The following is an 18,347-nucleotide window of genomic DNA, read 5'->3' on the forward strand; positions in this document are numbered from 1 at the left end:
GCCTGGCATCTCACCTTTCAGAGACGGATAAAGGCCCAGTTACAAGCCGTTGTCTAGACAGGGTAAACACAGCTGAAGGCTTGCAGGCAAAGGGCAGGCAGGCAGCAAGAGGCGGCCAGGGGATAAAAAGCAGGAACGTTCCCAGCCCAGCGGGACACCAAAGGAAATTCCTGCAAACCAGCGGGGAGCCCAAATCTTCTTACGCTGCTGCTCCTAGGAGGCTCTAGCAGCCACCTCCGGCACAGCCGTTGAGCTGACACGTTCCCAGCAGAACCCCGGGAGCCCAGCCAGATGCGATGCCCTCTTCTGAATGCTGAGTCAGCACCTCATGCTGCATGGGCAGGGGTGGATCGGTTTGCCGCCACACCAAGCCATGGGGCTACGCGCAGGTGGAGGGGTTGGGTGTGCCCACCCCTGGACTGCCTGCTGGGTGTGAGTGGGACACACATGATTCCGAGGCGTCTGCCCCGGGTGAATCCCCCATCCTGAGAGGACTTAGGAACCTCAAGGAGAATAAAGCATGAAGGTAGCAGCCCCTATACAGGGTCTGGCCACTAGAGGGGGATAGAGAACAGCACCGGGTTGGCCCATATGTGATCAGTTCCTCCTCCTCCAGGGAGTCTCCCATGCACAAAAGCACAGATGGGGACTGAATTTCCTTAGTTTCTCCCTCCACTTTCAAAGCAAACCAGTCAGGCCTTTGGTTTTCTATACCCGGTTCCCTCCCTCTAAATTCCCCTCACAGGTCACCTTGGGTGGAATGTGGCCTGAGCCGGATAAGCCCATTAGCTGGAGGTTTCTGTGATGAGCATCGACAGCAAGATAATTAACACTCGGAGCATATTGAAATAGCACATTAAGTTAGGCTCCTGCATTAGCCCCCCGCGGGGATGAATGGGGGTGGGGAATTTCACAGTCTCTGCATTGCTTGCTCTCAGCCTGCTGGCTCAGCAGCACCGTGCAGCGCTAGAACTGCATTATGGGGGTTACTGCCGGAGCCAGAAATGTTCTACCAGTGGAGCTCGGGCAGTGGGGAGAGCCAGAGGGGTAATTCATAGTGACTGGATTTCTACTGCCCCAGCTTGCTACCCACCTGGCTGGATGGGCAGCGAGCTGCCCCCCAGACTCCTCAACACTCTCCCCACCGGCGTGTGCCCGAAAGGAAAAGGGAGGGCTGCCAGGGTGGAGACTAGACCAAGCGCTTCGCTGAGATGAACTCTAGAGCCAGCCACTCCAGTTGTGTCTCCATGTAGGGGCGTATGAAGTCCTCCCGCCAGTTCCACTAGCCACAGAGCAGCTAGTGGTAGTGGGAGCCCCGGCAGACCCCGGCCCCTGGAGATTTGCACTCACAGCTCATTTGAGGCAAGGCCTTTCTGGGCAGCAGGGTCCAAATCCTAGGATCTGTCAAAGCTGAGTGGTGTAAGTGCTGCCTAAGAAAGGCTGAAGGAGGGCTGTGGGTCAGGAGTGAAAGGTATCAGCAGAGCTGTGTGCGAGGGGAGCCCAGGGCTGGGATAGCAGGGGGCTGTGGGTCAGGAGTGAAGGGCAGCAGTAGAACTGGGTCAAGAAATATACCCCATCTTATCGCCTGGCTTTCCAAGCACTAAACCCACATGAATAACCCCTCACCCCAAGCCCATCTCTGCGTGAGATCAACCATGCTGCTGCTCCGTGGCTCAGGAAGGGTTAATCCCGACGATCCTGTGCTGCCGGAGCAGTCCCTAATTCCCAGAGACAGTGCAGTGACCTTGCCATCACCTCTGCGCTGACTGTGCCTAGAGCTCCTGGCTGGGCAGGGGAGCGTGGCTGAGCGCTGGGAGTGTCCAGGGCGGAGAAGCGGGGGGAGACTTTCTGACTCCTACCGGAGCAGGCCAAGAGCGTGACCCTGAGCACAGCCCTACGGCGGCACGCCAGCCCTGAGTTACAGTGCCACTGGTCTTGCAGAGGACAAGCAAGTCAGGCCAATGTCCCCATGGTTTGCTGGCACCTGGGGGCAGGGCCAGCTCCGTGCTCCTTGGCACTGGGCTCCCCCCTGGGCACTGTGTCCAGTCGCCCCCATGGCTGTGACCTCTGCACCCGCTCCAGGCCCTGTCTGCACGACAGCCTAGAACTGGGTTTGGAGCCAGAAACGCAGACGGCCCCAAGCCCAGTTCCGGCCCATTGGGCCGTGAGTGACTGTGGCAGCTAACAGGGCTTTGACCCGGCCAGAGGCCAGGCTGGGATGTGGGGGAAGAGGGAGCTGAGGGGGTCAGGGATTGGCCTGGGACTCAGGAGACTTACGTTCAATTCCTAGCTCTGCCGCTCAACCCCGCCCCGGCCCTGTGATTGCGGGCAAGTCATTGCATTGCCCTGTTCCCCAGCTGGAAAACAGAGCCAGCCTGTCCCTGTCTCACCGGGATGGGTGAGGGCTAATGTGGGGGTCAGAAGCCATGGTGAGGGGGCCCAGATGGCACCTGAAAGCACCTGAAAACTGTAGACAGAACCTCCTAACCGTGTCTGCACGGTCAGTCTGCCTTGCTCCCATCTCCTTGGCCACTCGGGGCATCCCCCAGCGCAGGACCCCATGTGCCACTCCCCATTCATGCCCTCTGGGTGCTCTAGTCCCTGGCTCGGGAGAGCTGCCAGACCGTACCAATGCCCTCCTAGTCTACTGGACCCACAAACCCACCTGCTGCAGGTTTGAGCTGGGGGAAGATCTGCTACGCGGACACAGCTCTGCCATGCCAGGGCTGGGTGAGAGCATCCCAACCCGGCACAAAGCCACGGCTGATGCTGCATGAGAGGGATGAGTGGTCACGTCATACCGTGCCAATAAACCACCCCCAGCAGAAACCCCGCCCAGCAGGGAGAAGGCTGATCCTGACAAGAGGCCCAGTGGTACACCTCTTCATGCCCAAGTCTGGGCACAAGCCACACGACCACAATGGAAAACAAAGTGGCACAGATGGACTGAGCCACATGAGCGAGGGATACTTTGTCACCACAACGCGAGTTGGAGTAAAAGAAAAAAAAAATTCTGCCAAACCAAGTATTCTTAGGACTAGTTTCCATTTTGGTAAAAAAAATTGGCCAAAACCCAGCAACCAAAACACAACTTCTGGGCAAAAACCTTCACCTTGGGGATTTTTGAAAACCAAAACTCTGCCCCCAAAGTAAATGTTTATATAGAGCTATTGAATAAAAATGTTTTTCAAAACCAGATCTTTTTTTTTTGGTAAAAAAAAAAAATATGGAAAAATTCTCAGGGAAAATTTCAAAAAGGAAATAGGATTTAAAAATAAATGTATATGGAGAAATAATCGGCATTTTCCAACTGGCCCCTGCCGTCAGGTCTGTGAGGGGGTAATAGCATAGAAGGGTGGACTCAGGGCGGGTGCACCCTTTGTGTCTGGGTATGGCATAGCAGATCTCTGCTTTATAGCGCCCCCTGCTGATGGTCACTCCTGTCCCTCAGTGCTCCGCCTCATCTGTAGGGCCCTACCAAATTCACGGCCAGGAAAAACTCATCACGGACCGTGAAATCTGGTCTTTTGTGTGTTTTTACCCTATACTATACAGATTTCCTGGGAGAGACCAGCATTTCTCAAATTGGGGAGTTGCAGGGGGAGTTGCAAGGTTATTTTAGGGGGGTTGCAGTATTGCCACCCTTACTTCTGCGCTGCCTTCAGAGCTGGGTGGCCGGAGAGCAGCGGCTATTGGCTGAGCGCCCAGCTCTGAAGGCAGCGCCCCACCAGCAGTACTGCAGAAGTAAGAGTGGTAATACCATATCATGCCACCCTTACTCATGCACTGCTGCTTTCAGGGGCAGCTGGAGAGTGGTGGCTAGTGACTGAGGGCCCAGCTGTACAGGAAGCAGTGCAGAAGGAAAAGTGGCAATACCATATCATGCCATCCTTACTTCTGCGCTGCTGCTGGCGGTGGCTCTGCCTTCAGAGCTGGGCTCCCGGCCAGCCTCCGCCGCTCTCCAGCTGCCCAGCTCTGAAGGCAGCGCCGCCGCCAGCAGCCATGCAGAAGTAAGGGTAGCAGTACTGCAACCCCCACTACAATAACCTTGCGACATCCCACAACTTCTTTTCAGGTCAGGACCCCTACAATTACAACACCATCAAATTTCAGATTTAAATAGCTGAAATCATGAAATTTATTATTTTTAAATTCCTATGATCGTGAAATTGACCAAAATGTACCGTGAATTTGGTAGGGCCCCACTCATCTGACAGCTCAGCCCTCTGGCTGGGTGACGTTTTGGTCCCACCCCTTCCAGGGTACCAGAAAGGCCAACAAATAACAGTCCAATGTCCTTACATCAGGTCTATGGCCCCACCGCAGCCCCCATTTGCTCAGGGCTTCCTGGTGTCCTTATCCCCGTCCCACATCCCTTTCTTTCCCCAGTGGCTAGCAGGGAAACCCAGTTGCAGCAGCTCTGTGAATAGTTCCCTTAATATATGCCTGGAGCCCTCGCCTGCCACTGTCCAACCCATGGGGCAGGAAACAAGTAGGGCAGGTGACGGCTGGGCTGGGGGAGGGGCCCTGGCACCCACGGCACTGTAGACCTGTGGGGCGAAGGCAGCGTTCCTGCTGGGCGTGCTGGCCTCTGAGGCTGGGGAGGAGCAGCAGGGAATGGGTGCTTTGGAAAGCAGGAAGGTTCCTCCGGGAGCTGCTGGGACGTTCGCCTGGAGGGACGCGGGTGGCCCCTGTTCCTGTCTCCCAGCCATGCTCCCCAGGACTCCCTCGTGGGCACACTTCACCGGGTGTCCCTCGGACCCAGATTCCCAAGGGGATTTCGGCGCTTGACTCCACCACTGAGGCACCAGTGGCCTTTTCGAAACTGCTGCTGAGCTGCCCACTGACCCCATAGGCGCCCAACTCCCTGAGGCCCCTGTGTTGCGCCATTGGCCCAGAGCCCACTCAAACCAGAGCCCTGAAGCAGGATTCCCAGGCTAGGTGGGGGCGGCGGGGGGAGGAGGGCATCTCTGTCGGGGCCCGATCCTGTCGTTGTGCTGTGGGCATGCCCAGGACTGGCTGCCTGTCCAACCCTGCGGGGAGCATGGGGGCATGGGTAGGTGGGAGGGGGCAGCACGGCTTGCAGACAGCCATGAGCACAGGCAGCGCAGAGTGAGCATGAGAGCTACTGGCATGAGCCAGAGACAGACGGTTCTGGCTGCTAGACCTGGCCTACACTAGCGGCCTGGCCTGGCTTAGGATCTGACTCCAAGGGGGTCATGGCCGAGCGGAGGGAGCTGCCAGTCTCTGGCTCGTCAGCCAGGGCAGCCCCTCTCCTTTGCCCCCCATTTCACTCCGGGCTAGTGCGGGCCACTCCCTGATCAGCTTCCCGGCTTCTAGGCTCCCTGGCTTAGTCCTGGCTCTGCCCGTGTCTGGCACAGGGAGCCCAGGCGCCTCACCAGGTCTGACGATTCTCCTGGGCTGCCGGCCCGCCAGGTGAGGCATTGGACTGCTGAGCCATGGAACCTGTAATGTAGACAGGGATCAGGCCCTCACGTCCTCTGCCCCTGCTCCACACCCCAGCCCTGTCCTCACGCTGGCCCTGTGACTGAAACAGCCTGTGGGGGACGCCTTGAGTTCTCCCCAGGGCTCTCAGCCTGTGGGGTGAGACCAGAGCAGAGCAGCATAGAGCTGGCTTGTGAGGGAAGGCTTTGGGCCTCTGAACAGCTGGCCCAGAAGCACCAGGGCTGAGCTATTTGCCTGGGGAGGGCCCAAGCGCTCTGGGCCCAATTCTCCTAGATCAGCCCACCCCCATTGCTTATTGAAGGCCAGCCCTCTGCACACCCCAGATCCCAGACGTCTACACACACTGGCTCTTCGTGACAACATTGGCCTAAGTGATTTGCCCTCAAGGCACAGCGGGGCCAAGTCGCAGCCACTGCCTGGCCCCCAGCCCCTGGCTTCTAGCCCATGCTTCCCCCATCTAGTCCAGGGCTGCAGGACTCACCAGTTCCCCTTTCGCTGGGGCAGGGCCATCCAGCCTGCCTGAGGGTGGTTGTCGGGAACCCTCTGGCTAATGGACATTGTGTTCTGCTGGTCCTTGGCTACCACGGTAACTCTCCAGCCCCCAGCACAGCCCACCTGGCAGGGCAGGGGCAGGGCAGGGCAAGCCTACCTTCCTTCAGCTAGGGGACTCTGTGACATAACATAGAGCAGCCTGGCTGCGGCTCTCATGCTCGCTGGCACTGGGGTCAGTGCAGGCCATGGGGAGAGGGTGCTGCAGGCGCTCCCCGGTGCCCCTTTCTCTCCTGGCTGAGTGGATCTCGCTCACAGGGGAGACCCAGCGCACTACTCTAGCCTGGGCAATAAATTCACAACCCTGAGGAGCCATCTCAGAGCTCTCCCTGCAGGCAGGGGCATGCACTAGCTGCACCGTCCTGCAGCTTAGTGCAGCCATCTCCCCATGGCGAGCCAGGCTCTGCCCTCCCTCCCCCCACCGCTGCCAGTTCACATTCAGGTGACACATGCCCCCGACCTCCATGCTCCTAACCAGTGGCTGTGAGGGGGTGGGGCAGGGAATGGCTCACTGCTCCGCTGGTGGGAGGCGGGAGGCCTTGTGAGTTAGTTCTGCCTCCCCTCCCCAATGCACTGCAACTGACCTGGCAATTAAGGGGGCTGTTATCCAGGAATGCCCAGGAACAGGGAACTACTTAATGATTAAATTAGATTGACCCTCTGAATCTTACCTGCCTTTGCAGGCAGGGCCGGCTCCAGGCACCAGCTTGGCAAGCAGGTGCTTGGGGCGGCCACTCCGAAGAGGGGTGGCAGGTCCCGCTATTCGGCGGCAATTCGGCGGACGGTCCCTCACTCCGGCTCGGAGCTAAGGACCTCCCGCCGAATTGCTGCCGCAGATCGCGATCACGGCTTTTTTTTTTTTTTTTTTTTGGCTGCTTGGGGCGGCCAAAACCCTGGAGCCGGCCCTGTTTGCAGGACTCTCTTTGCAGGACTCCCAGTGGGCCAGAGACAGAGCAGCAGAGTTTAAAGCTGATCTGGTAGATTTAAGCCTGGTCTAAGCTATGAAATCCAAGGGCCTCTGCAATCATGCCAGCTGACTGGGATTTGCTTATTATTAGTCAGAACCCCCTTGCGCTAAGCGCTGTATGGACACAGAGCTCTGCCCCGATGAGCTCACATCTGCCACTGAGACAGGAGACAACCAGGGGCCCAGCAAACAGTGTGATGAGGGCCTGCCACAGCTCACCAGCTGCCTAACCACTACCGAGTTCTTTGCAGTCCACGTGGCAGAGGCGAGTTGTCAGGGGTGTCGGGAAGAGGACAATGAGGCAGCTGTTGGTAGGGTGACCAGACAGCAAGTGTAAAAAATCGGGACAGGGGGTGGGAGGGTAATAGGTGCCTACATAAGAAAAAGCCCCAAAAATCGGCACTGTCCCTATAAAATCGGGACATCTGGTCACCCTAGCTGTTGGGGGGTTTACTAGGGGGCGGTGTGGAAGAACACATGAAGGGGCTGGTGGGGATGAAGAATGGGAATCTCATCAGAGTGGAGCTGCCATTTGATCCCACAAGATGGTCCCATTTGGTCTTGGGATCTAGGAATCTCAATAGCTTATACCCTGTCCCATGAACAGCCGTCTGCAGCCACCACTGCACTGGGGATGAGAGGAAGGAGGCAGAAATGGAGAGGTAGATGTGCAGGAGGTTAGGAGAGGAAGCGTAGCCTTATGGTTACAGCACTAGGCTAGGACTCAGCAAATCCAACTTTGATTCCTGGCTCTGCCACAGACAGCTTGGGTGGCCTCGGCCCACTCCCTGTGCCTCAGTTCCCCCTGTGATGGGGGAGAATGCTCCTTCTTTTCTCCCATTCTCTGGCTGCGGAAACCCTCATCTCTTTGGGGAAGGGACTGCGTCTTGCCGATCCTGCCCTGATCTTGATTGGCACAACAGTTATAATCCCACATAGGTTCTTATACCATGCCTAGCACTGTGGCATCTGGGCACCAAAGAGAAGATAGATAGATAGATAGATAGATAGATAGATAGATATTATTGTGGTAATTTGAGGCTGGATCCAACATTAGCCAAGGGTGAGTCACTCCAACAGCCCAGTCTCTTTCAAGCCCTGTTCTTCCGAAACCCAATGTGTAATAATCCTCGCAATCGGCGCGTACGTTTCGCAAATTGACGCATTCTAAAACTATGTATAGATGTCAGGAGCCAGCAAAGAGGTCGTCACTTCCTCTCCAGCTGTAATAATACCGCAGCGGAAGACAGGGAGGGGGAGCGGCCTGCAAAGGTATTTGATGTGCAATCCCTTTGAATTGCATGAGAGAGATCGGAAGAGGCCAGGCAGAGGAGCTGGTTAATGATTTTTGGCTCTGGAGGGTAGGAGCTAAATGCTGGTTGATTTCACTTTAACCTTGAATAGCGGCAGGCAGTTGATCAAGTCTGGTTCCATTCTGGAGGCAGGCTGGGACAGAGACATCCCAACTGGCTCACACCAAGAGATTCATGAAGTCCCGTTTCTCCTTCTAAACACAGCCCCAGACTAGGATATTCCCTGCCAGATAGATGCAACTGCCCACTTCCAGAGGGAAGGTCCTGACCCGGGACACCCTACCTGTTCCCAAAAGGGCGCTGTAAAGAATGGCCAACGAAGCATTCGGGGTTGGGAGCATGGCACCAGATTTTGTCCCAGTGCTGGCTCCCCTGGACCAACACCTCCTCTGCCCCTCGTGCATTTCCTAGCATAAGCATGGAAGATCCTTCAGGGGAAAGCTCCAGAAATGACTTCTTCACTCTTCCTGGGGAAGATCCCAGCAGCCCAGGTAAAACCTTCATGATGGGATGGCACAGGCTCCTGCCAGGGGGCAGATGCACATGCATCAGAGCTCTCAGCGGTAGCCTGGCCAGAGGCCTTTGGTGCTACGGTCGTGGGAGGCTGGAGCAGAGGGAGTGGAGAGGATCTATTGCATATGGGCCAGCCCAAGGGGAAGGAGCTCAGGGGAATTCCTGGATCTACTTGGAGCAGATTCAGGGTGCAGGCCCAGGGTGAAAGTCTGAGCTAGGCTCCTGTGGAATAAACTCCAGGGACCACCCCAGGAGAAGTGCCTGAACTGGGTTTCCATGCTCCTAGGGAATGGACTCCAGCCTGGCTGGCCTGAGAGCTGGAGCAGGATACAGTCCACACCCGGCTTGTCAGGAGTGCCCTGCTGGGGGGCGATGGTAGGGCAAGGGAAAGGCAGGGCTGCTTGGGTGATGGCTGTGGCTAACAGGAAGAATTCAGGCTGGAGGAATGCCAGGGGCTGTCAGCTGCAGGGAGGGCAGGTGTGGCTCTGAGATCAGTTGTAGATAAGAGTGTTCACATCATGGAGTGTGGTAGCTACCTAGTCCCAGGGGACCTGGCCTTGACGGGATGTGCTGGAAAACACGCCCAACAGAACCAAAAGCATCCCAGGAGCTCCCGGGCTGTGGCAGTGGGCATGTCTACACAGCAAAAACAGCCCTGTGGTACCAAGCATCAGAATCCGGGGCAGTTGGCTCACCCTGGGGCTGCAGATCTAGAAATAGCAGTGAAGATGTTGCTGCTCGGGCTGGAGCCTGTGCTCCAAAACCCAGCGAGTGACCCAGTCCCGAGACTTGCTGCTGCAGAGGGGGTTTGCAGCGTAGCCATGCCCAGCGACAACTCACTTCGGACAGCGACTCCAGCACGTCTAGCAAGAGTCACTGGCCAGCACGCCCCCTTCAATGGCCCTTTGACAGGCATAGCGAGTCCGACTCACCAGTGCACAGTCCCTGTGTGACTGCTCTGCCTGTGCACAGGCTGGTGGAGCCAGCCCCTGGGGAATTCAGCTGGCCTGGAGGAAGGTCAGGAGCCAGGGCCTGAAGCAGAGCCAGGCTTGGGGCAACCTAAGGAGCACTGTTGGTCTGGAGGAGGTTTCCTGATTGGTTTTGCCACCTGAATGGTTGGGAGAGTCAGCAGCCCGGTTCTTTAGTTCAGCAGCTGCTCAAACCATTTGCCCAGGGCTGCGAGATCTTCTGCTCCTGCCTTGTTCCAGCCCTGCTCTCAGCTTATTCCCAGCCCTGCTCTTGCCTCACCTCACTTCAGGTAACCCAGCTCTGACTGCTGACTTCAGCTCTGACCCTCTGCTCTGGCATCCGGCCTCTGCACCGGCTCTGACCCTGGCTACCAACTCCTTCTCTAACCACTAGGCTTGGCTGCCCACAGGTTGGTCCCTGACAAGGCAGTCCCTGTGTAGCATAGAGCCAGCACAACAGCTCGATAGCACTCCTTGCAGTACTCAGTGTAGGGGGTTGTGGCCAGGAGCAAAAGGGCCCAATGAGAGAACTGCTGTACTCTGGTTATTCATGGCTAGTGTGACGGCCGCTTGGTCCCACAGAGAGCCCGGTGCAGATTACAGCCACGCTGAAGCTGCTCTACGTTGCGTTGGAGCTGAAGAGTACCAGAGAAGGTGGAGCACAATCCCCCACCCCTCCCCTCCCATGCTTTGCACCAAATGTTGCTTCGTTGCACCCCAAACTGATCCCCAGTGCTCTAAGCACCACCGCTTTGGGCATCCCCCTGTCCCCATCCACACTGAGGGTCAGGCCTTAGGAACCATAGCTGAGGCCTAGGAAAAATAAGGCCTAGTGGAACAATCATCTGAGGAGGGAGATAAGAGAAGTTTCCATCAGAGACCTCAGGGGTGTTATAAAGAGGCCAGGGACCAGTTAATCTCATTAGTGAATTAGGACAGGAAACAGTGGGTTTAAGCTGCAGCAGGGGAAATGTAGGTTAAATAGGAAGATGATTTATAGCGATCCACACTCGGGAACAAACCATTCCAGTCGGATATCACCAAACCCTAGGGTAGCCATGCGGCCGGAGCCTGAAGAGCAATCTGGCTAATAAAACCTGCCAATTTGCCTTGTCTCAGCCCGAACGTTTAAACAATGTTAGGGGTTCAGTGGGATGCCATTAATTCTGCAACCCACCCTAACGCACTAGAGCAGTCTAAGAGCTGGAGAATGTAAGCTCTTTAGCTGCTGCAGGGAGTTACGTGGTTTAAAGTTTAAGTCAGTTTAATGCCCTGTTGCAGTTCAAGAGTTTAAGCCGTTCGGGATTTAAGGTGGTTTAAGGCGGCTCGCGACTTAACATGGTTTAAAAGCTTACGGAGCAAAGCCATTTTAAGGAATTATGATCCATTAAGCCTTCCATAATCGATCGATTTGTAAAGATCCATTCAACAAAGCAGTGGACGGGGAGCCCTGAGATCTGGGTTTGAGTCTTGGCTCTGCTACCGATTTTCTGGCTAGCTCTGTGCAAGTCACTTTAACCACAGTGTGCCTTAGTCTCCCCATCTAGACAGTGGCACTCGCCTATCACATTACAGCTGCAGCATGGGATTGTGGATGATAGAATCATCTGAAATCACTGAAGGGAAGTGGGACAGAAGTGACTCAGGAGGGCATCATGGACTTCAAAGTAGGATCACTTAATATTAAAGCCCTCATACGATAAGTCAGGTTGACTTACAAAGAGTTGAAATAGAAAAATTCAGGCAAGATCTGTTCAGACCCTTCCTTCTTCTAAAGGCCAGCTCCCCAAGACTAGAGCGCTCCCGCCTGTATCTCAGGCCAAGTTTGAGATCACAAAGGTGTGACATATACAGGGGCGGCTCCAGGCACCAGGGCACCAAGCGCGTGCCCTGAGGGCAGCAGTCAGGCTGCCTTCGGCGGCATGCCTGTGGGAGGTCCGCCGGTCCCGTGGCTTCGGCGGCAATTCGGCAGCGGGTACACCGAAGGCGCGGGACCAGCGGACCTCCCGCAGGCATGCCGCTGAAAGCCACCTGACTGCCGTGCTTGGGGTGGCAAAATACATAGAGCCGCCCCTGGACATATACTAACTTCCTCTCCGCATTGACTTTATAGTCCTTTGGCTCCTCCCAAATTGATTTCAGCCAATCAGAGCTTTGCTGGGGGGAAGGGGTGTGTGATGCTCTGTATCTCAGGGGGACACCCTACACCCCCATGTTCATTATAAAATGATTGTGTGGTATCCAATGCAAAGTTTGTCATGTTGGGTGGCTTCGGAAGGCTCATAATGCTACTGAGCATGGTTGTTATAGTGATGTTATAGTAATTGTTACAGTAATGTTATAGTAAGGTGTGACAGACCCAGACCAGTGGGGTACAGGAGTCTGGTAGAGGGCAAATATACTGGTCACTGGATGAGTAGTTTTCTGTTCCCTGAGTGACCAGAGCAGGGGCTCCACTAGAGTAATCAGGAACCTGCTAGAACCAGTTAAGGCAGGCAGGCTAATTAGGACACCTTGAGCCAATTAAGAAGAAGCTGCTAGAATCAATTAAGGCAGGCTAATCAGGGCTCCTGGGCTTTAAAAAGGAGCTCACTTCAGTTTGTGGTGTGAGTGTGAGGAGCTGGGAGCAAGAGGCACAAGGAGCTGAGAGTGAGAGGGTGTGCTGCTGGAGGACCGAGGAGCACAAGCGTTATCAGACACCAGGAGGAAGGTCCTGTGGTGAGAATAAGGAAGGTGTTTGGAGGAGGCCATGGGGAAGTAGCCCAGGGAGTTGTAGCTGTCATACAGCTGTTACAGGAGGCACTATAGACAGCTGCAGTCCACAGGGCCCTGGGCTGGAACCCGGAGTAGAGGGTGGGCCCAGGTTCCCCCCAAACCTCCCAATTGACCAGGATTGTGGGTTCTTCCAGAGGGGAAGGTCTCTGGGCTGTTCCCCAACCCACATGGTGAATCTCTGAGGCAAGAAAATCCGCCAATAAGTGCAGGACCCACCAAGATAGAGGAGGAACTTTGTCACAAAGGTTATAGGTTATAATTTCATGTATATAGTTATGAGGCTGAAAATGTATCCTCATGGCTTAGAACAAGCTCATGCTCCACTACATCTGTTAGTCTATAAGGTGCCACAGGACTCTTTGCTGCTTTTACAGATCCAGACTAACACGGCTACCCCTCTGATACTTAAGATCAGCTTACAATGTGTTTTGCTTTTATTTCATTTGACCAAAGCTGACTTGTTATGCTTTGACTTATAATCACTTAAAATCTATCTTTATACTTAATAAATTTGTTTATGTTAACTGAAGCAGTGCGCTTGGTTTGCCATGTCTCAGAGGCTTCCCTCAGGATAACAAGCCTGGTACATATCTATTTCTTTGTTAAATTGACTAACTCATGCCAGAGGCTGTGCGTGAACAGCCCAGGAGTGGTGGTTCTCACAGCAGAGCAGGGTAAGGCTGGCTCCCAGAATCAAGGATTGGGGTGACCTAGCAGATCACCGGTCCAGATAACACCAGAGGGGAACCTCACAGGCGGGTTTCAGAAGTTCCCCTCCACATTTTTTTAAAATGTAATTTTGTGCATAGATTGTAAATCTCCTTGAGACAAAGCTATTCGCCTGTCAGAAGGTGGACGCTACACTGGGTCGGCAGAACTCCGACAGTCCTTTGTAACCATAGCCTGCAAGCCAGAGTCCTGCACTGCCGCTGTCCAGTCTGTGGAGTTTACAAACTCCACAGTTCATATGTGCAGGCTTTATAAACGCTGCAACAGCTACTGAAAGAGCAACAAACTCGGCGTTCCTAAAAGCAAATATTCATAACTCTTGAGTTAATGAGCCAGCCATCTGAAACCAATAAGAATCCTGTGCATTAACATGCTGTTGAGAGCACATGAATAAAACAACACTTGGAATTTCGATATCAGGCTCCGCTGGGGGGGTATGACGTTCCTCTAAGGTTTGGTGTTTAGACAAGGTTTTCGGGTAGGGTGACCAGATGCTAACTGCAAAATATCGGGACCGCTGCAGGGGGAGCACCTTTACACTCCCCTGTCTGGGTTTTTGGCGGCACTTCGGCGGCAGTCCTTCAGTCGCTGACGGCCTTCGGCAGCATTTCGGTGGCGGGTAACAAACCTTGCCACCAAAGAAAGAAGTACTGCCGCCAAAATGCCGCAGAAGACCGTCAGTGACTGAAGTACCCACCGCCGAAGTGCCGCTGAGACCCGGACGTGCCGGGTGAGTGTAACAATTGAAAAGGCGCTCCCCCTGCCTCTCACTGCCGCTTAGGCATGGGGGGGGGGGCGGAAAGCGCCCGAAACAAAATATCAGGACAAATGGTGTCCCGACAATACTTCGGTCGGGACACGGGACAAACTGCTCAATATCGGGACAGTCCCGATTTTATTGGGACGTCTGGTCACCCTATTTTTGGGGCTTTGGTTCAAAAGGGAAACATCCCTATGAAAAGCCTTGTATCTCAGGAAGCCCCTACATTTCACACAGTTTATTTTCACTCATGATTAGAAGATTTTTTGGGGGGGGGGAAATTACACAAATTGGCCAACAATTAGAGGCCTGGAGAAAACTTCCTTTTGAAGAGATGGAGACTCATTATCTTTAAGGAGCAATGAGTAAGAAGGGACATGATAGAGGTATACAGAATAATGCCCAGCCCAGTGAAGGTAGTCTGCATCGACTCTTCATACTGTCTCCTCATACAAGAACAAAGGGACCCGCCATGAAAATGAAATTTCAACTGATAAAAGGAAAGGGCTTTTTCATGCAACACAGTTAACTTGTGGGACTCCCAGCTACAAGGTGTCATTGAAGTCTGGAGCTTAGCAGGACTCAAAAGAGGACTGGAAACACTAAAACTTCCAGAGTTACAACAGTAAGGATTTAACACAAAAAAAAATGTGACTTTTAGATAGGCTTTCTATGCCCCCATGCGTCAGGGCCTAAGCCAATGAGGAGGGCTGAGCCATTAGGGAAGGACAAGTCATTGTAGAAGCACAGCCCAGTGATTGCAGGCTAGTCTGAGACACAGAACATTCAAGTCCCTGCCACAGACTTTCTTGCAAGTCACTCAGTCTCTGTGCCTCAATTTCCCCATCAATACAACTGTGATAATAGCCCTGCCCTACCTCATGGAGGTGTGAGGATAAATACAGTAAAGATTCTGAGAGGCTCAGCTGCTCTGCTTCTGGGGGCCATGTAAGCACCAGACATAGAGAGAACCTCTGACTAATTCGGGATAGGAGGAAAATTTCCCTGGGGTCAGGTTACTCCGTAGCTGCCTCCTGCAGAGTTTCTTGCATCTGGCACTGGCTATGGTCAGAGACAGAACGCCAAATGGGATGGATTTCAGGTCTGATCCAGTCTAGCAATTCCTATGTTCTTATCAGTCTCCTGAATGGAGCTATGACCATTGAGTGCATCTTCTCTACCATCCCCTGGACCTCACTGGGCCAGGGACTGCCTTTGTCCTGTGTTTGTAAGGCACCTGGCATCCCGGGGTCCTGCTCAGCGACACGGGCTCCTAGGAGCTGCAAGGGACCAGGGCAAAGGCGGTCTGGCTAGTGGTGTTGGCTGGAGCTGGGATCAAGAGGCAAAAGTCAGGGTCAGAACCAGGCCAAGGTTGGAGACTGGAGATCAGAACTAGTCCCAAGCTGGGTTGGACCAGAAAACAAGGTGGAGCCTGGAGTTCACAGCAGTCCAGGACAATTTCCTGGCTCACCCTCCAGGGTTAAATAGTGAGCATTGGCCAATCAGAGGGCTGCAGGGTGCTGTTCCCTTCGGGCGGTACTTCCTGTGGTGCCTAATCTCCACAGTGCTGCTTCGAGGTGGCTCTGCCTGGCCTCCCAGTGGTGATGTGGCAACGCCAGCTGTCCCAGGCACCCCAGACCCACTTCTAGTCCTGTGGCTCCTCACAACAACACAGCTATTTCATGTCTATGGTATGGGTGCTGACTTTTAATTTTCCCAAGGGGGTGCTCCACCCCTGCTCTGCCCCAAGGCTCTGTTCCCATTCCTCCTCTTCCTCCAACGCCCCGCCCTCATTCTGCCCCCTCCCCCGCAGGGCCGCCCAGAGGATTCAGGGGGCCTGGGGGCAAAGCAATTTCGGGGGCCCCTTCCATAAAAAAAGTTGCAATATTATAGAATACTATATTCTCGTGGGGGCCCCTCCGGGGCCTGGGGCAAATTGCCCCACTTGCCTCCCCCTCTGGGTGGCCCTGCTCCCCCGAGGCCCTGCCCTCACTCTGCCTCTTCCCGCTCTGCCCCCTCCCCGATACCCCCACCCTCTGCTTGCTGCTCTCTGCCCTCCCCCAAGCCAACAAACAGCTGTGACTGGTGGGTGCTGGAGCACCCATGGAGTCAGTGCCTATGGTCCATGCAGCCACAGGGCAGCATTCTAAGGCAATACCGTCCCAGAGGTGACATAAAAGTTACCAGTCCTCCCCGAATCACACTAGCAGCTGATTCAATATGAAGACCCAGAACACTGGGTGAAAGCTGACTTTTAGGGATGGCAAGATATATAATTTCCCTCCGTTGCTGTTATCACGTAATCTTCTCCGAGCCATGCATGTTCTGATCCTTTCTCTTTCGTTTAATCAGCCAGACTGCAGACGCGCGTAGCTCAGCTTCACTGGTTATAATCCTCACCTCTGTGCCGCACTGCCTATGAAACATGGGCCACAATTTCTACAAGGGCTAATTGATATTCTCTCCAGCTCTTCCTTTTCTTTAGGAAAGTCAGCTGCTGGGGACGTCCTGATGTGAGGGAGAAAGGTAAACAGGAGAGACGACTGGCTTTCTTTAGCTCATTGATCATTTCATATTCCTCGCTCATATCTCCTCCTAGGCCTGGCCTCTTTCATCTCTCCTTCTGCAGAATGTTTTCATATCACCGATCGTCTCTCTCGCCCTATTACATATTTCTGCAGTCTCTTATTTCGGGACGAAGTGAACATACTAACGAAGGGGAAGACGTAGTGCTGATTTTGTGCATCGAGGTTATGGTATTTTCCAGATTGTCCTCTCTGTACAGCTCAATTTGATCTGGTCCATGACTGAAGAGGACAGCTCTATGGAAAAACCAGCTGGTGTAGAAGCAGCCTAGTGATTCAGTAGGTGGCACTCTTCTCTGTGAAGACGTACCCCCTGCACTCTGTGAGAGGGCATGGGCTAAATGTAAGCCTAATACTCTCCCCCCCTCATTGTCATTAAAAGATTCAGTGGCAACATAATTAGTCCCAGTGTCCCACTCTGATTCCGATGCAGGTAATTCCATTCTTCTGCAACCTAACGTTCCTCCTGGAGTTTCAACTGGAGAAGTTATTCTTATTCTTCACTTGATGATGCAGCAAGAGGCAGAGTGGTGGGGATGTTCTACCCCAGAGGTGGCTGTGTTTTATAGATTCATAGATTCTAGGACTGGAAGGGACCTCGAGAGGTCATCGAGTCCAGTCCCCTGCCCGCATGGCAGGACCAAATACTGTCTAGACCATCCCTGATAGACATTTATCTAACCTACTCTTAAATATCTCCAGAGATGGAGATTCCACAACCTCCCTAGGCAATTTATTCCAGTGTTTAACCACCCTGACAGTTAGGAACTTTTTCCTAATGTCCAACCTAGACCTCCCTTGCTGCAGTTTAAGCCCATTGCTTCTTGTTCTATCCTTAGAGGCTAAGGTGAACAAGTTTTCTCCCTCCTCCTTATGACACCCTTTTAAATACCTGAAAACTGCTATCATGTCCCCTCTCAGTCTTCTCTTTTCCAAACTAAACAAACCCAATTCTTTCAGCCTTCCTTCATAGGTCATGTTCTCAAGACCTTTAATCATTCTTGTTGCTCTTCTCTGGACCTTTTCCAATATCTCCACATCTTTTTTGAAATGCGGTGCCCAGAACTGGACCACTGCATTTCACTAGCTGGTGGATGGCTCAAGTGCTCTTAGATCCTCCAAGATGAAAGACTCTGTCTTGTGGAGCTGGCTGGAAAATGGGAAGTATTTGCTGGAGGAAATTCAAATAAGTGAAAAAAGTGTTGTGTTTCCACTTTCTTTTGTAGAGACTTTCCAGGTGTGTGTGTGGGTTTTTTTAATATATCTATATATCGATATATATAGATATCCAATAAAATAAAGGGTTGAAAAGAACCTGGAAGATTTAGAAAGAAAAAAATTGTCTGTAAAACCCCCTCATTTTGGCAAAAGAGACCCCTTTTTCACTGAAAAAAATTCAGCCCACTGTAATAAGTGATCCTGCAAAATTCCATGGGTACCCATATGCTCCATGCACTTAACAGGGTGAGTACAGAACTGCTTGACTCTTCCCTTTCATTGGCCTCTTCTCATTCCACTGACCTGGCCAGTTACTCCCTCTGCATATGAACGATTGTGGTTGTACCTAGGTGCCCCGGTCCCGAACCAGGACCCAATAGTGCCAGGTGCTGTACAAAGAGAACAAAAAGCCAGCAACCTACGTTCTGGCTTTCCTTCATTGGCGTTGGTTTGGTGCTTTGACCCGCATCACATACTCACCTCTGCTTCCCATTCGTCCTATGA

This window comes from Terrapene carolina, unplaced genomic scaffold (genome assembly GCF_002925995.2).
Source record: "Terrapene carolina triunguis isolate 2854851 unplaced genomic scaffold, T_m_triunguis-2.0 Scaffold235, whole genome shotgun sequence".
NCBI classification, from domain to species: Eukaryota; Metazoa; Chordata; order Testudines; family Emydidae; genus Terrapene; species Terrapene triunguis.